The sequence below is a fragment of the Neofelis nebulosa genome, chromosome 12 (assembly GCF_028018385.1).
Source record: "Neofelis nebulosa isolate mNeoNeb1 chromosome 12, mNeoNeb1.pri, whole genome shotgun sequence".
NCBI classification, from domain to species: Eukaryota; Metazoa; Chordata; class Mammalia; order Carnivora; family Felidae; genus Neofelis; species Neofelis nebulosa.
Window position 1 is genome coordinate 19241475 of NC_080793.1, and position 21037 is coordinate 19262511.

General features: G+C 42.6%; 1 long non-coding RNA gene across 1 annotated transcript; it reads right to left on the bottom strand.

The window, feature by feature from the left end:
* Positions 1–12378: 12378 nt before the first annotated feature.
* Positions 12379–15813, bottom strand: LOC131490835 (uncharacterized). Its single transcript, XR_009251235.1, has 3 exons — positions 15378–15813; positions 13759–13862; positions 12379–12610 (listed from the first exon to the last, which is right to left on the bottom strand). It is a non-coding gene; the product is annotated as an uncharacterized LOC131490835 (long non-coding RNA).
* Between the last annotated feature and the right edge of the window lie 5224 nt (positions 15814–21037).

Sequence of the window (21037 nt, forward strand, 5' to 3'; positions counted from 1 at the left end):
TCATCACCAGAGCAGAAGTCGGACGCTCAACCGACTGAGCCACCCAGGCTCCGCGAGAGACGGAATCTTAAGCAGGCTCCCTGCTCAACAGGAGCCTGACATGGAGCTTGATCCCAGGACCTGAGCCTAAATCAAGAGTCAGACACTCAACTGACTGAGCCACCCAGGCAGGCGCCCCTCTTTCTTCATTATTTAAATATCTATGTAGCATCTTGTATTTTCAAGGTCCTAGGAGAGGCAGAGTTGACTAAAACATAGCTCTTGACTTTGACTAGCAGAGACAGAGAATGAAAGAAGAAAAAAAAAAAAGGATGAGGATTAAAAAGGACGAGAGGAGGTGGAAGAAAGGAGGAGGAAGAGGAGGAGAAAAAAGCATTTTGTCGAGCATGGTGCCGAGTATTTTACAGATCTCATCCCATTTTACTAATGTGGAAACTGAGGTTCAAACAGATTAATTCTAAAGCCATTGATGGGCCTGTAGTTATACCAAATCTAGCTGCTTGTGGTGTTGACCCTGGGGCCCAGATCTCTGCCCTACTGCCTGGTGAAAACAAAGAGGTAACGAGGCAGTTACAGCCATGCGATGTGTGAGAACCTTGAGTGGGAGCAGTATTGTTTGTATTTTCAGTCCAGCATCAAGCCTGACGCTCTTAGTCCTCTGGGGTGTCTCTCTCAGTGCCTCAGCATGCTCTTCCCTCTTCCCCTGCACTTGCCAAAAGAAGAGAGAAGAAGACAAAAGAAAAGGGTTCCAGAGTCAACTGCAGAGACAAAGATGATTTTCCCTGACAGGTACAGAAAGAGAGGAAGCTTGCAGAGGCATGGGACCGAGACAGGGTGGGGAGATGGCAGACAGGATCCACGGAAGCCTGAAGCACTTTGGCTCCCCTCCTCAGCTCTCCCTTCTCTTCTCTTGTACCTTTTAAGTTCCATTCCCTATTTCAGTGGGATTTGAGGATTGCACTAAAGTTGCAGTAATTAGAGGTGCCGGAGGCAAACTGATTTTTCAGCTTCCAAGGAAAACAATTATCCTAATCTGGTCTGCCTTCCCTGCTTCTCCCCAACAATGGAAATTCACTAGGTTCAGAGAGGACTGTCATAGAGGAGACACATCGCTTTGTGGGACTACACTTTGCCCAAACTTCTCTTTTTTCCTTCTCATTTTATTTCCCACTGGTTTATCAAGCATCTACCGATGCTTCATGTAACTAGCATTCATTGAGCCCTTAGTAGGTGCCCAGTGCTTAGTCAAGAGCATTAGATGCATTATTTCATTTACTCTGCACAGTGACCCACGAGATATGTATGATCATACTCATACTTCTTGTTTATCCTGGAGATTTAAGTAACCTGCTCAAAGTCACAGCTATTAAGAAGAGGAGCCAATATTTGGACTCTTTTGTCCAACTTCAGAGCATGTGCTCTTAGCATGTTATTATATAGTCTCTCAACCACAAACCCTGTGTTCATTTACCATTCTGCCCTTTCTATAAATCTTAAAACCAAGGCACAGAGAGCTGTATGATTTGACCCAGGTTACACAGCTTGAAGGTGGTGAAGGCATTATTTGAATTCTAGCCCATCTGATCCCAGTGTCCGTGTTGTTCTCACCACGCCAAGCTCTTAATGGAGGCTGCGGTGCCAGGGTTCATGATGACATAAAATATTTGTATTTGAAAAAGACCGTCTTAGTTGGTAGGTAGAACACTGCCCAAGGCAAGTAGCGTGGACAGTGGGAAGTCAATCCTTTTCATCCACACCAGGGCAGGGCTGCAATATTCGTTCTCTATTTCTTTCTTCTTCTAGGATGCTCCCCACATGTTTATTTCAGTCTGATTTCCTTTGTCAGAATGAGGCAAGTAGAAGAGGGAAATGTTGGATAACTGCAGGAGGAAGAAGGACAAAGAACAGGGAAATAAACGTGATACCTGACAGGGTGTTTGTGACAATTGAGTAAACCCGGTAACATGGACACAGGCATCCTGTTGCTCAAACCCACAGCACGCAAAAGCATAAAGCCCCAGTTAGCCTGAAAACGACTGAGAAGAAATGACCCCTCTACTGGGGGCACTAGGGGACTCCTAGTAGATATTGACTATATATGGAGTAAGGGTGAAAGAAATCAGACTGTGCCCGCGCAAAGTAGTGCATAGTAACTAGCATAGAGCCTGTGCAATTGTATGCAGTTTTCTCTTTCTGGGAAGTCACCGCTTATTCCCAGAACTCTATGTGAATGAATATTCCACTCCTTGATTATAACTGCCCATGAAGATCAAAGCCCCACATCTACTCTGCACAACTGAAATCCTCTTTCTGAGTGCCCCTGCATTCCCTCCTTGAGAGTATACTTTTGTTTTGCAGTAAAGTTTCTTCTGCTATATACTTTGACTCCTTCTTGAATTCTTTCTGGGGCAGAATTAAGAACCTGGCACTCAATGGCTGGTGGCTGAGGTCAGGCGCGAGAAACCCCCTCCCAACCCCCGTCTCCGGTATCAAGATATGAAGGCAAAAAGGTACCATACACCACAAACACTGCATTTCCCTAGGTAACACCCAAGCACTTTTGAAGACTCTTATATTTTGATGATTTCAAGAAGTTTAGTTTTTAAGGGCTCTGGAGTAGAAATCAGATGATCAGTTAGGGACCTTTCTTCTTCAGAATTCCTATTAAATCAACATTTGACTTTTGGGGACGTCATTTTCTCTTTCTGGGTTTCAGTTTCATAGAGCCATTAGGTAAGGGAATTATATTTGAGCAACATTCCTCAGAGTAGGTACCAGAATCAACTACGGGTGTGTGTGTGTGTGTGTGTGTGTGTCTGTGTGTTCTCAATGCAGACTCTTACTGACTCAACCCACATCTATTGATCAGAATTTCCAGGTATAAAAACCTACCCCTGAAATAAGCAGTCCAAGTGATGTCCACTGAAGTTGGACTGAAGGAATTAAATTTCATTGACCCTCAGTAAAATAAACAAGAAGAAAGAAAGAAAGAAAGAAAGAAAGAAAGAAAGAAAGAAAGAAAGAAAGAAAGAAAGAAAAGATCAAGGAAGGGAAGAAGGAGGAAGAAAGAGAGTGGGAAGAGAAAGTTAAACACCCAGAAAACCTTTCTTTTATTCCTATTATAGCTATGGAGAAATAAATGGAAAGATAGATGGAGGGTGGAGAAGGAGCAAGGTGGCCATTGACTGGTGACATTTTAAGTTTATATGCAGATATACTGATATGTGAAGTAGATTTATATACATATATACATATACATGTACATGTACATATATAGCACTTGCCATGGTATCCAAAGCATAGGAGAAGCAGAATAAACCCTGTTGATCTGGCTGTTTCGTTAGTAGTTTTCACTAACTACACAGTTTGAGCCTCCAATTCTGATTGCCTCCAACCCCCAAACCCGTGTTCAGTACTGGCTCCATAATTGGTGGGGCCCAGTGCAAAATGAAAATGCAGCGTCCCTTATTTAAAAATAATTAAGTATTGGGGTGCCTGGGTGGCGCAGTCGGTTAAGCGTCCGACTTCAGCCAGGTCACCATCTCGCGGTCCGTGAGTTCGAGCCCCGCGTCAGGCTCTGGGCTGATGGCTCGGAGCCTGGAGCCTGTTTCCGATTCTGTGTCTCCCTCTCTCTCTGCCCCTCCCCCGTTCATGCTCTGTCTCTCTCTGTCCCAAAAATAAATAAAAAACGTTGAAAAAAAAATTTAAAAATAATTAAGTATTGCAAGACCGTAGCTGTAGAGATCACTAAAGTGAGCACAGGGTCCTATTAAGTTCAGGCACATATCTGACACTGGCCCTACCCCAAAGAGGATCAATCATGTTCTTTGTTTTCTCATAGTCTTTGATTATAATAAAAACTCCAACTAGAGTATCACTCTATCTTTTGTTGTACAGAACCCTGCCCCTTCCTTTAGATGATTAAAACTACTCAAGAACAGAGCTGGTTTGCTGTCATAGTTGTAGACCCAGCACATAGTGCAGAATTTCATACCACAGCTGCTGAATAGTGCTTTGCTGGACTGATTCACAGGAACAAGGAGATGGGAAGAATTACAGGTGTGCAGGGTGATTTGAGCCAGTTTCTACAAAGTCTTAAATGCTATGTCTGGGTGTTTAGACTGTTTCCAATGGTCAATGAAGTTTCCTTAAGAATTATGGTCTTGGTTTTGTATATGAGGCTTGAATAGTGTAGGTACTTCTTTTCTTCTGTTCTTCTCCAGTGACTGATGATATTGTGATTTATAACAAATATATACTCATAACAAATATATATTCATAACAAATATATATTCTGGCACGTAGCTCCTAAAACCCGAGGAATTTCTTAAGTGATCAGAGCAATAAAGGGGTCTTTTGTTATGTCAGTTAAGTGACTTTTGAACCACACCTAAGGGTAGGAGCTGGTTGCTAGGAGAACTAAGTGATTAAGGGGGTTGAAACTTTTAGCCTCAACCCCTCTGACCTCTGCTTTTAATCACCAAGGGCCAATTACTTAATCAATCACACTTAAGTAATGAGCCTCCATAAAAACTCAGAACAACTGGGTTAAGAGAGCTCACAGGTTGGTGGACGCATGGAGACTTGGGGAGAGTGGTGCTCTCTGAGAGGGTATGGAGGCTCTGTGCCCTCTTTCCACTTGGCCCTGCTCATTTCTTCCTTCTGGCTGTTTCCGAAGAGTTATTATAAAAGGATCATCCTTTTATAATAAACCATTGATCTAGTAAGTAAAATGTTTCTCTGAGTTCTGTGAGACCCCTCTAGCAAACTGATTGAATCCGAGAAGGGGGTCATGGGAAGCTCCAATCTAAATAGTCAGTCAGTCAGTCAGAACCTGGGCTTGTGACTGGTGTCTAGAGGGGTTGGGGGAAGGGGCAGTTTTGTGGACTTGAGCACTCAACTTATGGAATCTGATGCTAAGTCTGGATAGACAGTGTCAGAACTGAACAAAATTATAGGACACCCAGCTGGTGTTGGAACACTGCTTGGATGTGCCAGTGAACCTTCCCATCCACTCATTAGAAATTAAGTCCAGGAACCCAAAAAGGATCTAATCTCTTTGGGGCATCTGGGTGGCTCAGTTGGTTAAGCATCTGACTTCTCGGCTCAGATCACGAGCTCACGGTTTGTGAGTTGGAGCCGTGCGTTGGGCTCTGTGCCGACAGCTCAGAGCCTGGAGCCTGCTTTGGATTCTGTGTCTCCCTCTCTCTCTGCCCCTCCCCTGCTCACACTCTGTCTCTCTCTCCCCTTCAAAAATAAATATTAAAAAAAAATACTAAATGCATATACTATTGTATCAGACTCACTCCAGAGATTTGTTAACATCCATTAAGTTAATAAGCCTCTGCTGCTATTAATCCTAGACTATGTAACACAGTGTCAGTCAAATAAGAAACAGCTGGACCCCAAGTCTACTTTGCAATGTAGTGTCTTCCCTGGAGTCTTCTTAAAAACACTCATGTTGCACTTGCCATGAGCTAGCATTGTTCTCAGTATTTTAAAAATATTAACTCAATTAATACTAACAATAACTGTATGAGGCAGGTACTATTATTTATATTGTAGATGAAGAAACTGAGGGCAGAGAGGGCTCAAGTAATTTACCCAAACTCACACTTTATAAACTTTTTTGTTTAACATTTATTTATTTTTGAGAGACAGAGACAGAGCACGAGTGGGGGAGGAGCAGAGAGAGAGGGAGACACAGAATCCGAAGCGAGCCTCCAAGCTGTCAGCACAGAGCCTGATGGGTGTCTTGAACCCACGAACTGTGAGACCATGACCTGAGCCAAAGTAGGCGCTTAACCAACTGAGCCACCCAGGTGCCCCAAGTTTGTTTATTTATTTTGAGACAGAGAGAGAGAAAGAGACCGTGTGAGTGGGGGAGGCACAGAGAGAGGGAGAGAGAGAGAGAGAGAGAGAGAGAGAGAGAGAGAGAGAATCCCAAGTAGGCTCCACAGTACTGTCAGCACAGAGCCCAATGCAGGGCTTGAACTCATGAACCATAAGATCATGACCCAAGTCATTTAAATGACTGAGCCACCCAGGCATCCCCCAAGCTCACACTTTAAAGTGCTCATATTAGTTTCTAGTTTTCATTTTCTCTATTGATGGTCTTCTGTTAAGAATGCTGTGGTAGGGGGAATAATAGGCTACTATCAAAGATGCCTGTGCCCTAATCCCCAGTACCTATGAATATATTACCTAACATGGCAAAAGGGACTCTTCAGATGTGATTAATAAGGGACTTGAGGTGTAAAGTTTACCCTGGATTATCTGTGTAACTACCACAAAATCACATGAGTCCTTATAAGAGGAGACAAGAGTGTCAAGGTCAGAGAAAAATTTAGTAACAGAAACAGAGATTGGAGTGATATGGGGCCATGAGCCACAGAATATAGGCAGCCTTTAGAAACTATAAAAGGTAAGGAGACAGATTTTTTCCTAGAGCCTCCAGAAGGAATCACAGCTATATTGATACCTTTATTTTAGCCCTATAAGACCCTTTTATCAAATTTCTGAACTCTGAATAGTAAGATAATAAATCTGTGCTGTTTTATGCCACTATGCCAGTGGTAATTTGTTATAGCAGCAGTAGGAAACTAATACAAAGGGCATCTAGAATTTATATCCTATGTCTCTGAGGTGTCAGGCAAAGCCTGTAAGTAAACTTCACAGGTGCTATACAAATCATATTTTAAATGAGAGTATCTTGAACATCTCCTACTCCATGTTATTTGGTACTAAAATACACACACACACACACACACACACACACACACTATACACACATGTATGCATACATGCAACTTTATGTGTTTAACTGGCTCTCCACTTATTATTACTTGAGAATTCACCTATGTCATTAAACACTATGTATCAGGACCTTTCTTGAGGCCTTTGAGTCTCAACAAATTATCAGCTATGAGGTATTAGTGTAGGGTAGGGTAAGAGCTATGGAATTGGTTTTGCCACATGGCTTATCCCCGCTGTGGTTACAGAGGAAATGCTACAGTTGATTCAGATAAAGGACACTTCAGATAAAGGAGAACCATATATACATCCTGGACTTTGGTGAATATGGAGACAGGAACTTGACTAATGCCTGAAAAGGCCTAACAGGGAGACACTTACTGAAGGAGTCTTTGGCAGCTATAAGTGGGCATGGCTGTTGGAGTCCTCCTTTCTTCCATGATGGGGGAAAGGTACATGTGTCCTCTGGGGCAGACAAGGCAGGAAGCCCCCAGGTGTCTTGCCTGCTCAAAAACTGCCTGCCAGGTGAAGAAACCCAACAGAGACAATCTGTGTGGGCTTGAGGGATAGATTTCAGGGCTGAGGTATGGTAAGAAATATTCAGCCGGAGGGGTACTGGAATCAGAAATCATTAAATGGGAGGATCCTGTTGATGGCAGGAGAGAATGCTTAATAACCCCCAAAGTACCCCACAAAGGAAAGAGCCAGATTTTGAACACATGCCATAATCAGTCCAACATCAGCTTTAAATTGTACTGGTCAACAGTGTTGCCTCTATCCCAATATCACCTTGTGAACATTTTATAAAAGGCACACCCTCCTTTTGGAGGCAGCACAAAACTAGCTGATAAAGCAATTAGGTGATGATTTACAAAAATCTTCCCTTCCTCAAGTGGAAGCAGCCCCACACCAGAGTACATAGCTTCCCAACCAGATTGACTAGATTCCTTGCTCCATTGGCTGGGTACCTTATGCAGAATGTAACCTACATAACCAAATGTGGCAGTCCTGGTGGGCAAGGAGAAGAACACGGCAGGGAAATGGTGAAGGAACTGATAACAAGAGCTTTACTTCTAGGTTTTCCAGCTGTGTGGACCAAAGCTGGGGAAAGGGAACATTTTTTAATTGGTGGAGATTGGCTTTGGGTTCTACACTGAGCTGGGAAAGAAGACTATGTATTAATGTCTGAGAAGGACCAGAGAAAGTATGATTCCCCCGAGATACAAACCAAGAGTATGGGGGAAAAATCAGTCTCTACAGTAAATGAAAGGGGTGATGATGAAGAGAAAAATGTTACTTTCTACTTGTACTTTCAATAAGCCAGTGATGAATATTGTAAAGAATTTGCCTTTAAACATATTATGAAGAGCTCTGTGAGAAACTACAATGTGTCAGGTCTCCGGGTCTCTTGTTCCCACTTCAGCCACATAAAATCCTCTGTCCTCAGTTTTATTTACTGGACTTTGTGAAAGTTCACTTAAATGAAGATTTTCATGGTAGGAAATATTTTAACATCACTAGTTTAAGACATACTTTTTTTAACAGCTGCATATAATTAAATACGCCTTTTATTGTAGTTGACTGCACACACATTTAACTGTCCCTACTGGACTATAAGATTGTTTTAAGAGAAGAGACTTTATCTTTGCATTTGTAAGAGTGTTTGGAACATAGGAGGTCTATATATGCTCATGAACTTAATGAACGATTCTGCTCTGACCCACCCCGTGGGAGTCACAAACTCAACGACAATTTAGTTTTCATCTTCAGGTGGTGGTAAGATATCAGCTTAGTAGGAAGATGGGCTATATTTTAAACTTTATATTTAATTACATGAAAATAGAGCTTTGATCCACATTCTCTCTAGGTAGAGAATTTGGTCATGCAAAGGCAAGTAGCCTAGGCGATGATAACTTGTAATGATTCCAAGTGCCTCCCTGTACTAAGTGTCACTTGTAGCAGGAAATTGGCGATTTTCAGTTGACATGAAGTGGAAAATTATTTCATGTGAATTGATGCTGGATGGCTCTATTTTTACTAAGCGAATACGGAATGGCTCAGCGTGCAGGAAGCATTTAGCGCAAAGTGAGCTGACATCGATTGGGCTGTAGGGCAGGGGTTCATACTGAAAATGCCAGAGGAAGACCAAAGGTGTCATGTCAGATGAAGCCAGCATGCCTGCCTTTTAGCCTCCAATTCCTGTGGGATGCCCCGGTGGAAGGGAATCAAGAGGCTTAGCCCCCCGGGCTGGTTGTGGAATGTTGTAGAAAGCAGGTGTGGAATTTTGTTCTTGTAATTGCTCTCCCTCCAAATTCTCATGCCATTGTGTAATCTGGCCTGGGGTTTGCCACTAACCCACTGTATGACCTCGTGCCAATTGTTCCTCCTCTCTGAGCCTGTTTTCTTGTCTGTGCAATAGAGGAACTCAAACTGGCCCTTCTAGTGAATTTTTTAAGTATAATCCCTATGCTAAGTGCTCAAGACATATCTTATTAAATATTCACTGAACCTCTGCAACACGGGTCCTATCCTTTTCATTTTATAGCTGAGAAAATTGTGGCTCAGGGAGATAAACTGAATTGCTCGATGTCAACTGGCTAGTACATGAAGGAACAAGCTTCTGAGTCTATGTGTCCCTAATATGTAGAGATTGTATCAGTCCCAATACATCATTCTACTCTTAGAAGACCTGAATTCATACTTGAGCTGCATGCAGCTGTTTTTTGTTTTTTCTGTAGTGGGAAAAATTTGAAGTTAGAAATCTTAAATCTGGATTTATCTTAAATTTAAACTGTTATTTATTCATCATGGACAAGGCATGTTGATCTTTTGGGCTTTAGTTTTCTCAAATGTGGTAGGCAGAATAATATCCCCCAAAGATGCTCTGGCCCTAATTCCCAATTTCTAATTACCTGTGAATAGGTTACAAGATAACCTGACAGAAGAGACTTTACCAGTGTGATTAAAGTTAAAGACCCTGATATGGGGAGATTATCCTAGATTATCCATGTGGGTCCAATCTAATCAAGAGACTCTTTAAGGGTAAAAGAGGAAGGCAGAAGACTAGGGAAGAGAGAGATGCAATGTGGGCAAGATTTTATACTCTGTTGCTGTTTCTAAAAGGTAGGGGTTCTCAGAGAGGTCCCCAGCAAGTAACCAGAGACCTAAGTGCTACAACCACACAGGACTGAATTGGATTCTCCCCTACACTGCCCAGAAAGAGAAGAGGGAATTGTGAGAACATCCTGAGATGCTAAAACCTAAGGTAACATGGGCTTAAAGGGTTCCTTGAAGCTTGTGTTATAAAAACACTTTCTGCCGGGCAGAATCTAAAAGAAGGATATCATGCCTTATTTTTGGAATTGATTTAAAAGGAAAAAGTTCAGAAATAAACTCAAAATCCCTGGCCAAAGACAAATTAAGTACAAGAAGGAATCTCTAAATTGCTTCTAATCTATCCTAGTCTCTTGGGTAGTGACACTGAAGTCTGAACTGAATTGTGCTCAACGAGGTTGCCAGACTTGGGAGAAGACAAACACTAATGAATTCAATATTATTCAGGAGAAAAATAAAAAGGAAATTTCTCTAGTTTGAGGAAAAAAGAAAAAGAAATAGCCTGTAGGCTCTATTATTATGCTTAAGCAAACTACTCTTAGCTGTAATCCTTCATTGGCTTTGAACCCAAGTGTCCAGGGATCTAAGATGGCTAGTGGGTATTTCTAGAGGGAAGGTAGTATTGCTGTTTCAGGAAGTGCTGTGGAGTGGTCTGAGCTCAGGCCCTAAGAGCCCAGTGGACCTTGGCCTGACCCCTTCAGCCTTCTGCCTTTTCTCACTTAGTCCTCTTTGTGTGTACTCCCCTTGCCCATATTCTCAATCACTGGTGCAACACAACTTATCCTTCAAGAGTCAGTTCACGTGGTGCTTCTCTTTGAAGCTTATCAAGTATAATCTAAATGCTTATCGCTCCCCAATTTTATCCCTAACACAAACCTCTCTGGGAGCCAAATTTATATAGTCAACAATCTGTTTGGTATCTGCACTGGGAAGTTGCAAAACGTACATGTCTGTAATGCTGACTCCTCTTCTACTTCCAAAATATTCTACTCCCAATCTCTGCCATCTCAGTAAATGGAAACAAAACCAACTCAACTGTTAAAACCCAAATCCCCGAATCATTTTTTATCCTATCTTTTTTTTTCCATTAGTCACAAGCAATGCAAGTATTAAAAATTCCCCATTCAATATCTATTCTAAATTGCCTGCAATTCTAATGTTATCACCACAACCCAATCAACCATCGTTTCTTACATGGACTGTTTGACTAGCCGAATTGCCCCTGACCCCTCCTGTGTCCCTATCATTTCTTCTCATGTCCTCTATAATCAGTAGTCTATGCAGATGCAAAACAGAGCTCTTAAAATACAAATCAGCTCCTTTCACTCTTGTGCACAAATCTTTTCTTGAATGAATGGACCCACCAAGCAGAATTAGGTGATTCTACCTGTCTTTTTTTTTTTTTTTCTACAGAACTTTCCTTTTACTGATCATGTAGTATTTGTGTAGAGAGCGGACTCTTTGCAATTCCCATCCCAACTGTATATCCCTTAACCCCTGCACTAAGACTTCCTAAGTTGATAGTTCTAGCAAAGTGAAAACAAGACTCAGGTGGGAAGGACATGTGGTAAGGATGAGGTACCCAACAAAGTTGGGGGTCAATCATACACACAGGGTCACACAGAGAGGTGGCAGCTACAACAGGACTGGAATCTGGTCCTCCTGACTCCAGTCCAGTGCTCTCTCTACCACACCTCACTAATCCCTAGTCATAAAGGCATCAGGCAACAGAATATTCACCTTAGTGAGTGACATCACCTCTTAGTTCTAAGAGGGCCACATGTCATTTCCTTCACCAAACACCCAGTTCTGTGCTAGTTTCCATTCCAATTAGACACCGTCTGGAAAACATGAAAGAGTGGAATATTTTCATATGAGACCAGAACTCCAAGTTGGTCAAAGAGAATGCACCAAAGCACTTAGGTTGTCTGGAAAACACACGTAGGTGCTCAAAAGTGTGTGTTTTCATGGAGAAGGATGGACGTTTTGGAGGTTGGTTTAGTACAATGGAGGTTTTTCCAAAAAGTATATGGAAGGCAATGATCTATGAAGTATGAGAATGAGCTCCAGAAAGAAATCTGTTTTATAAGACTGCAGAAAAAGAAAAGTACTAATTTCACATATTTCTTAATCATCACATGATGATGTTTCCAACCATGGGGAAACCTGTTACTGAGGCTCTGACAGAATACCCACTGATGCCTGGTATATGTCGGCTCCACATGAGCCTACCCTTCTGTTGTTCCACAGCTGTGGAATCCTACAGGATGGATTGGGTGCGGAAAGGGTGAATAAAGACAGGACTCAGGAACTTAAAGTAGCTGGAAAAATTAGCTTCTGTGGTATGTGTTGTTAAAAGATATGTTGGCTGCTTTTGACTGTCTGTCTTTAGTGTTTTGATTTCTTACCCCTATGGCATTTGCAGGCTTAGATTTTGGTTTGATTGCATAGGCCACTATAGCTTTAGAGCCACATCAATCTAATGACCTCCTTGTTTAATTAATTGAACAATTCCTCCTTCTGGTCATCCTCTCCTATGTGAGAGATTAACCAAAAACTTACTGTTAGCATCACTCTCAGCTACCATCAAAGTTCAGCTGCTCTTGTCTCATTGTGCTCCTCACAGGTTATAATGTTAGATCCCTAGAAGAATTGTCTTTGCTGTTCACCTCATTGTTCATCTTGTTTCTGTTTCTCCAAGTGCAGTGAGACCATCTTATGGCTGTGACCATGAATTTAAGACCTTTGAGAGAACACAGCACATTAAGGATACTCTAGAGATAACTATTACTGGGATAATACCAAAATACTGGCATCCCCTGGGGGTCGCTAGGGCCCCCACGGACTAAACCAGTTGGTATCAGAATAAATCAAAGAATGTACCTGAAAGGGCATCAGTCTGTTTTAGCCAGGTAGCTTGTTTGTTAATTTCTTATATTTGCTACAATACCAGAGGTGTGGATCCAGGTACAGCAGGAAGTAATTGCTGTGGCCAGTCTCTTCCTTGTTCAGCCAATAACTAATATAAAACAATTCTATTATCTAAAACCATCGCAGCAAGAAAATATAGGGACTTTGTTGTGCAGCTGTGGCCTTAGCAGCAGATACAGAAATAGTTGCCAGAGTTAAGGAGCAGTGTCTGTGCATTAACAGAGTAAAGGAAGTAGTAAAACAGCAAAAGGAATAAAGGTTTCCTATTAAAGATGAGATCTTGATCCATGATCCTGGGAGAGCTGTCCAACACAAGACACTTTCTACTTCTGGAGAGGAACCACCCTAGCCAATTTTAATTTTAGATTTCCAGCTGGCTTGAAGCTCTAAGAGTCTGGAGAAGCCCTTTTACATTGGAGGATGTGGACCCAAGGTTCAAGTCCCTGACGTCTGACTGCCAAATCTTCCAAAGAGGTTCAAAGGCAGCCTTTGTTCTTAGTGATTGCAAATCAGAAAGGTAGGGGGACAATTGGAAACTTGAGGTTGGAGACTCATAATCAGATATTTGTGAAGATATTTTAGAAGAAGTCAGGGTCTAGTTTGGTTTACATATCTATAACAGAACCTCAAAGACAATGAACAGGACTAGAATCTCATATCCACAAGGTTGTATTATAATTTTCTAGTGAAACATATTTTTTCCCCTCAATAATCACACCCATTTCTATCAAAGATAGTCACAGTTAAAACTACTTTGTTTCCAAAATAAATCTAATCTCTTTAAACTTGGCTTTATTACTTCCAGAAGTACAGCAAGAATAGTGACTGATCATACAGGCTCTTTCTAAATCCGCTTTGCTGGACTCTTCATAAGGAATTTTAGATTGGACTTTTAAAAGCCTCTCCAGGCTAAGAAAGCAGACCAAGAACTCACCAGCAGACTCTGCATGAAATACTTACAGATTTGGGTGAATTCCTCTCTTCTCGAAGTCCCCAAATATCCTGAGGTTCCCGTGCCTTCCAGGAAGTGACTTTCCTTACTCATCTGGTAAGTTCCAGAAACGCTGTAAGCAACATACCAGGCCAGTTTTCCCAAGAGGGTTTTATTAGCACCATAAAGGCAAACTTAGTTGCTTGAGACTGTCTGATCATATTTTATTTTACACATATTCTCAAACATGACATTCTAGTCAAAGCCTTGGTATTACAACCAATGTTTCCATTTGTGTCCTATTACTGAGGGAATAGATTCTTTTATTATTATTATTTATTTGAGAGAGAGAGAGAGAGAACATAAGTGGGGAAGAAGGGCAGAAGGAGAGAAGTTGTGAAAAAAATTATAGTCGTCCTTAACAGTTCATTCAATCCTTTTTTTTTTTTTTTTTGAGAGAGAGAGAGAGAGAGAGAGAGAGAGAGAGAGCGCGCACATGCAGGTAGGGTAGGGGCAGAGAGAGGAAGAGACAGAATCCCAAGCAGGCCTGATGCTGTCAGTGCATAGCCTGAAGTGGGACTCAATCCCACAAACGGTAAGATCATGACCTGAGCTGAAATCAAGAGTTGAACAAAACCCACTGAGCCACCCAAGCGCCCCTCAATCCCGTATTTTAAATTCACATTCTGTTTGAATCCAGGTTTTCCATTAGTTCTGGAAGTTCTTACCCAGTTCAGTTTCATGATCTTAAAGTTATCAGAAACCTACGGTCTAAAGTACTCAGCAGAGTCCTTCCCATGAATCTCTCTGAAGATGAGGCATCTTTGCAAAAGCATCAGTGTAAAATAATAACTGTCGGTATATAACAAAAAGACTTTCAAAAAAAATAGCCATAGTTAAAGATCTGATGAAAGTTCATTTGATAAGGAAATGTAGTTATTTCCATGGCATACAATAATTTAAGATAATTGAACAAGGAGAGATTGACAAATTTATATAAACTTTAAACAACTTTTGGAATACCTGTATTAGTCACACGTATCCATGAATCATTTCTTATTCTATAATGTTTCTCCTGTAATTTAAAATGCTCAAAGATGGGGCGCCTGGGTGGCGCAGTCGGTTAAGCGTCCGACTTCAGCCAGGTCACGATCTCGCGGTCCGTGAGTTCGAGCCCCGCGTCAGGCTCTGGGCTGATGGCTCGGAGCCTGGAGCCTGTTTCCGATTCTGTGTCTCCCTCTCTCTCTGCCCCTCCCCCGTTCATGCTCTGTCTCTCTCTGTCCCAAAAAATAAATAAAAAACGTTGAAAAAAAATATTTAAAAAAAAAATAAAAAAATAAAATGCTCAAAGAAAGACTTAGACAGCTGCCCTGAGAGCTGGCAATAATTGCTAGGACCCTAGCTACAAATGGAGTGCGCCCACATTTCTGTCCAGCTGTGTCTAGCCACAAGTGAGGTACAAGCCACACTTCTGTTAAGCCGTTATTTTGGGGGACACCAACCTGATGGTTGCCAAGCCAAGTTCTCAGGACACAAAATGAGACAAAGAAGAAGGCAATAGCTGTCCCTGGGAGACAAAGGATCAATAGCCAAAGTTTGTTCCTGTCAATGTGAATTTGGAAAGACAGACTTCAGTAAGATTTCTTACCCTTTGCTGGCTTCTGCCAGTTCTCCAAGGATCCCACGTGCAGGCTCCAGAGCCAGTTGATGTCCCAGGAGATCTGCTCTGGGGCACCAGACACTCTGGAAGAAGAAAAGTAGTTTTCCCTCTACCCTTTACGGAGAGTGCCTGGCCAAGACACCTTTATCTCCAGGGCACCTCCTAAATGGATAAGCTTATCTAAAATGGTTAAAAGTTCTCCGTAGTGGTCTCCATAATTCAAGATTATCTTTGGTAAAGTTAACCCTGTTCAGCCTTAAAGCAAAATGTTATTGACCTGGGCCTCACACTGGACCCAGCCCAGCTTAGGTCGGATTCGGTCTGGTTTCTAAGGAGGAACCACTCCGACCCGGGCACATTTCAGCCCCAACTGGGTCTGGTTTCCACATCGGAACCACTCTGTTCCTGGACCCGGGGAGGTTTCTTAAGGGGACCCCGTCCAACTCCGGGCAGTTTCCGGACCTAGTGTAACTCTGGCCGGGTCAGGTTTCCCAGTCGGAACTGCTCTGTTCCCGGACCCGGTGGATTTCCCGGACGGGCCCAGTCCAACTCGGGGCGGTTTCCGGACCCAGTGTAACTCTGGGCGGGTCAGGTTTGCCGGGCGGACCCAGTCCAACTCCGGGCAGTTTCCGGACCCAGTGCAACTCTGGCCGGGTCAGGTTTCCCAGTCGTAACCGCTCTGTTCCCGGACCCGGCAGGTTTCCCGGTCGGACCCAGTCCAACTCGGGGCGGTTTCCGCACCGAGGGTAACTCTGGGCGGGTCAGGTTTCCCGGTCGGACCCAGTCCAACTCCGGGCAGTTTCCGGACCCAGTGCAACTCTGGCCGGGTCAGGTTTCCCAGTCGGAACCGCTCTGTTCCCGGACCCGGCGGGTTTCCCGGTCGGACCCAGTCCAACTCGGGGCGGTTTCCGCACCGAGGGTAACTCTGGGCGGGTCAGGTTTCCCGGGCGGACCCAGTCTAACCCTGAACGGCTCAGGTTTCCCGGTCCGACCCAGTCTGACTCCTGCGGGTTTCTGGACCCCGGTGTGGACGAAGCAGTGCCGCGGTCAAGTCTGAGAGCTCCTCCCGGAAAGCTGGGGAGCTGCGACCCAGGCTGCCAGAGAGCCTTCCCGCCTCCTCCAGACACAGCGGAGCAGCGGCGCAAGGAGCTCAGCAGGTACCTGCGCCTTGTCGGGCCTTGTTCCTGGGGGCGCCCGGCTCGGTGTCCTCTCCTCCTCTCTTCTGTCGCCAGAACTGTTAAAAGATAAACTGAGGCACAGTAACATTTTTTTAAGAGCTTGAGCAAAACCATTTTGAAAAGGGCAGCGCCGAACCAGAAGTGGTTAGGAGCGCTGCTACACCAACAGGAGCTGGAGAGAGACTGTTGTAGAGAAAAGGCAGAAGCAAAGCAAGGCAATTATTGATTGGCTATAGCTTAGAGCCTAGCTGGCTGTCTGTGATTGGTTGTCTTTAGCATTTTATAAGATAACCCTGGGACTTGTACAGGCTTAGATTTTGGTTTGCTGATGTAGGGCCCCCCAACTAGTGTAATGGCCAACTTGTTTAATGAATTTAACCTTGTCTACACCTAAGCCCTGTGGAGAATAATAGAACTTTGAACTAGAAACTGAGACAGCCCCCAAGCTGTGCTACTACTTACCTCAAGCGAGAGACTCTCTGAGCCTCTGATTCCCTACTTTCAATGTGAGGAGTTCAGCTGTATTGGAATACTGCAGAGCATCTCCCATGGAACAGCACTTTTCAAGATGCTGAAGTTTAGAATCTGTGCTAAAGTTGGGGCGCCTGGGTGGCGCAGTCGGTTAAGCGTCCGACTTCAGCCAGGTCACGATCTCGCGGTCCGTGAGTTCGAGCCCCGCGTCAGGCTCTGGGCTGATGGCTCGGAGCCTGGAGCCTGTTTCCGATTCTGTGTCTCCCTCTCTCTCTCTGCCCCTCCCCCCGTTCATGCTCTGTCTCTCTCTGTCCCAAAAATAAATAAAAAATGTTGAAAAAAAAATTTTAGAATCTGTGCTAAAGTGAGTTTGGGTAGAAGTTATGACACATATGACACGTTATGATTCATGATGCATAGTAGGTATCAAAAGCCCTAATGAATCCTTTAGCAGTGGAACTCATTTTTCCATGGAATCTTTGAAAGGCATCCTGTAGAAACAAGGTCCTGCAGAATTCTTTGGGAAAGACTGGATGAAGTGCTTTCAAACATTTCTTTGGGATTTAATCTATGATCTCGTGGAGAGTGCGCTAGACCTTGTAACCAGATAATTAACTCGCATTCAACTTTTCCAGTTTTTTTCCTTTTTCTTTTTCTTTCTTTCTTTTTTTTTTTTTTTTACCTTTCTACTCTTAGTCAACTGTTCCATATATTCATTTCTTTTATGTGTATTAGTCAGGACTCTTTTAGTCTCTAGTTACAGAAACCTAATTGAAACAGGAAATGGATTGAGAGTGGATCTTTTAACCTATCATACCTGAAAAGTTCAAGGATAGTAGAGTACACTAGATTATCAGCAAAGATGGGTACCACAGCCCCTCCCATTTCTGTGCCCTGATAATGCTCTATAAAATCGGGTTGTGGATTCTGTTTCTGCTGTTCTTCATTCTGACCTGAACTTGTGGGTTGCTGTGGCCAATAAAATGTGGCAGAAGTGATGCTGTTCTAGTCTGGGCCCAGCCCTTAAGAGTTTTGATTGCTTCCTTTTTTGCTCTTTTGGAATGCAGCCACCAAGTACATAAGCTGGAGCTAGACTACTGAATTACAAGGGAACACTCAAGAGACATGGAAGGAGGGGAGGAGATGGAGACAGGGAGAAAGATGGAGGGAGGGAAATGGAGGGAGGGAAGGAAGTTAAGGGAGGGAGGAGACCAGGGAGAGACCCACCACATGGATGAGAACTGAGGATAAGAGTGAGTGAGGCCCCTGGGCCATGTTTGTACTGCTTTTCACTAAGGCAGAATGTTGGAGGATAAGGTACCATTTTCCTAGCTTTGATTTGTTTAAAAAAAAACAACCCAGAAAATTAGCAGGTCTGAAACGTTGTGTCAGAATATATTTTGATTCTCATTTCCCTGATAGCTAATGATGCTGACAGTCTTTTTTATGTGGCTAGAAGATATAAACCTGCAGGCTCTCTCACTTGGGGATTCTCTCTGGAACACCTCTTTTAATTCTAAAATGTTTGTTTTCTCTTCTTTTTTTTTAAATTTTTTATTTTTTTAAATTTACATCCAAATTAGCATATAGTGCAACAATGATTTCAGGAGTAGATTCCTTAGTGCCCCTTACCCATTTATCCCATCCCCCCTCCACAACCCCTCCAACAACCCTCAGTTTATTCTCCATATTTATGAGTCTCTTCTGTTTTGTACCCCTCCCTGTTTTTATATTATTTTTGTTTCCCTTCCCTTATGTTCATCTGTTTTGTTTCTTAAGGTCCTCATATGAGTGAAGTCATATGATTTTTGTCTTTCTCTGACTGACTAATTTCATTTCGCATAATACCCTCCAGTTCCATCCACGTAGTTGCAAATGGCAAGATTTCATTCTTTTTGATTACTGAGTTAATACTCCATTGTATTTTAAATTATTTTGAGGGATATATCTAGAGTTGAAGAAGAAATAACACAGAATCCATAATTGTAAATAATAGGTCAGTAGTTTTTAGGAAATCATTTATTTCAAAAAGTGTCATATTCAAATCTTTTGTATTTTTTTTTTAATTTTTTTTTTCAACGTTTTTAATTTATTTTTGGGACAGAGAGAGACAGAGCATGAACGGGGGAGGGGCAGAGAGAGAGGGAGACACAGAATCGGAAACAGGCTCCAGGCTCCGAGCCATCAGCCCAGAGCCCGACGCGGGGCTCGAACTCACGGACCGCGAGATCGTGACCTGGCTGAAGTCGGACGCTTAACCGACTGCGCCACCCAGGCGCCCCCCAAATCTTTTGTATTTTTAAAAAATGTTTGTTTGTTTGTTTGTTTGTTTATTTATTTATTTATTTATTTATTTATTTTTGAGAGAGAACAAGCAGGGGAGGGGCAGGGGGAAAGAGGGAGACACCGAATCTGAAGCAGGCTCCAGGCTCTGAGCTGTCAGCACAGAGCCCAGTGCAGGGCTTGAACTCATGAACTGTGAGATCATGACCTCAGCTGAAGTCAGAAGCTTAGTTTAACCAACTGAGCCACCCAGGTGCCCCAAAATCTTTTGTATTTTAATGAGACAAGTAGATATTACTTAAGTTTCTTTTAAATATATGACATTGGTTATAAAAAGTGTTCTTTTTAAACATTTTTTTAAACATTTATTCATTTTTTGATAGAGACAGAGTATGAGTGGGGGAGGGGCAGAGAGAGAGGGAGACAAAGAATCTGAAGCAAGCATCAGGCTCTGGACTGACAGCACAGAGCCCAATGCGGGGCTCGAACTCACAGACCGTGAGATCATGACCTGAGCTGAAATCAGGTGCTTAACTGACTGAGCCACCCAGGCGCCCCATAAAAACTGTTCTTAACAAAAGTAAAGTATGAGAATATTATAGTCTGTTCCAAAAGGCTTTTCACAAATGAGAAAATATTTAAATGTGTTCTTCAGATTTATCATAATCAGAATATATTGGTAAATGACATAGTAAATTGTCCTTAACTCTCCAGAAAGAAGAGTGAGTGAGGTCTCTGGGCTGTTGTAACCCCAGCCAAGCTACAGACTGAACGGAGCTTCCTTGTTGATGCCAATCAACACAATGTGGAGCAGAAGAGCCACTAACTAATCCAAAAATTTAAGAAATTAAAAAAACAAAAAGCCATTGTGGTTTTAAGTCACTGTGTTGGGAGGTATGTTAAATAGCACTAGATAACTGACAAAAGACAAAATAGTGCTACCATAACAAAAATATAAAATACATGGCATTAGCTTTGGAACCAGACTGTAGGTAGAGGCTAGAATAGGGTGATGAAGAAAGATACTACTAAATGGAAGATGTTTGAGAAATGTGGAAATTCTTATTGGAGACTGGGAAAAGTATCCCTTGTGTTATGAGTGGAAACATTATCACCTATAGGAAAGTAGAAAATTTAAGGCAAAAAGGACCTAATGAACTTGTGAACCTTGCCAAGGAAGTTTTCAAGAAGAATATTGACAGTATTCATTGGCTTCTTTTATTTGCTATGCTAAATTAAGGGAATGGAGGAATAAATTAAGAAAAACCTGTTCAGTTTCCAAGCAGAATTTAGAGAAAGTATTTCCAATCTAGGTATTGTGGGCTTGGTACATAAAACCCTCTCTCACTCCCATTACTCCAGCTGGCCTAGGATTAGAATAGTAAGAAACAGTCCCAGGGAAAATATCAAATCCTGGGTTCTGCCAGTGAAATGTGAGAATGGGGTCAAGGTAAAATCAAAAGTGTTCTTAAAAGACCCAATATTAGGATATCAGAAATTATTAAAATTCTTGAAACTTCTCTCAGTCCATAGTTCTGAGAACTTAAACTTTTTTTTTTTTTTTTTTTTTTTTTTGAGCGAGAGAGAGAGGGTACAAGTGAGCAAGGGGCAGAGAGAGAGAGAGAAGCAGAGCTTGTGTTTTACCCAAAGCAGGGCTCGAGTTCATGAACCCTGAGATCATGACCTAAGCTGAAGTCAGAGGCTTAACTGACTGAG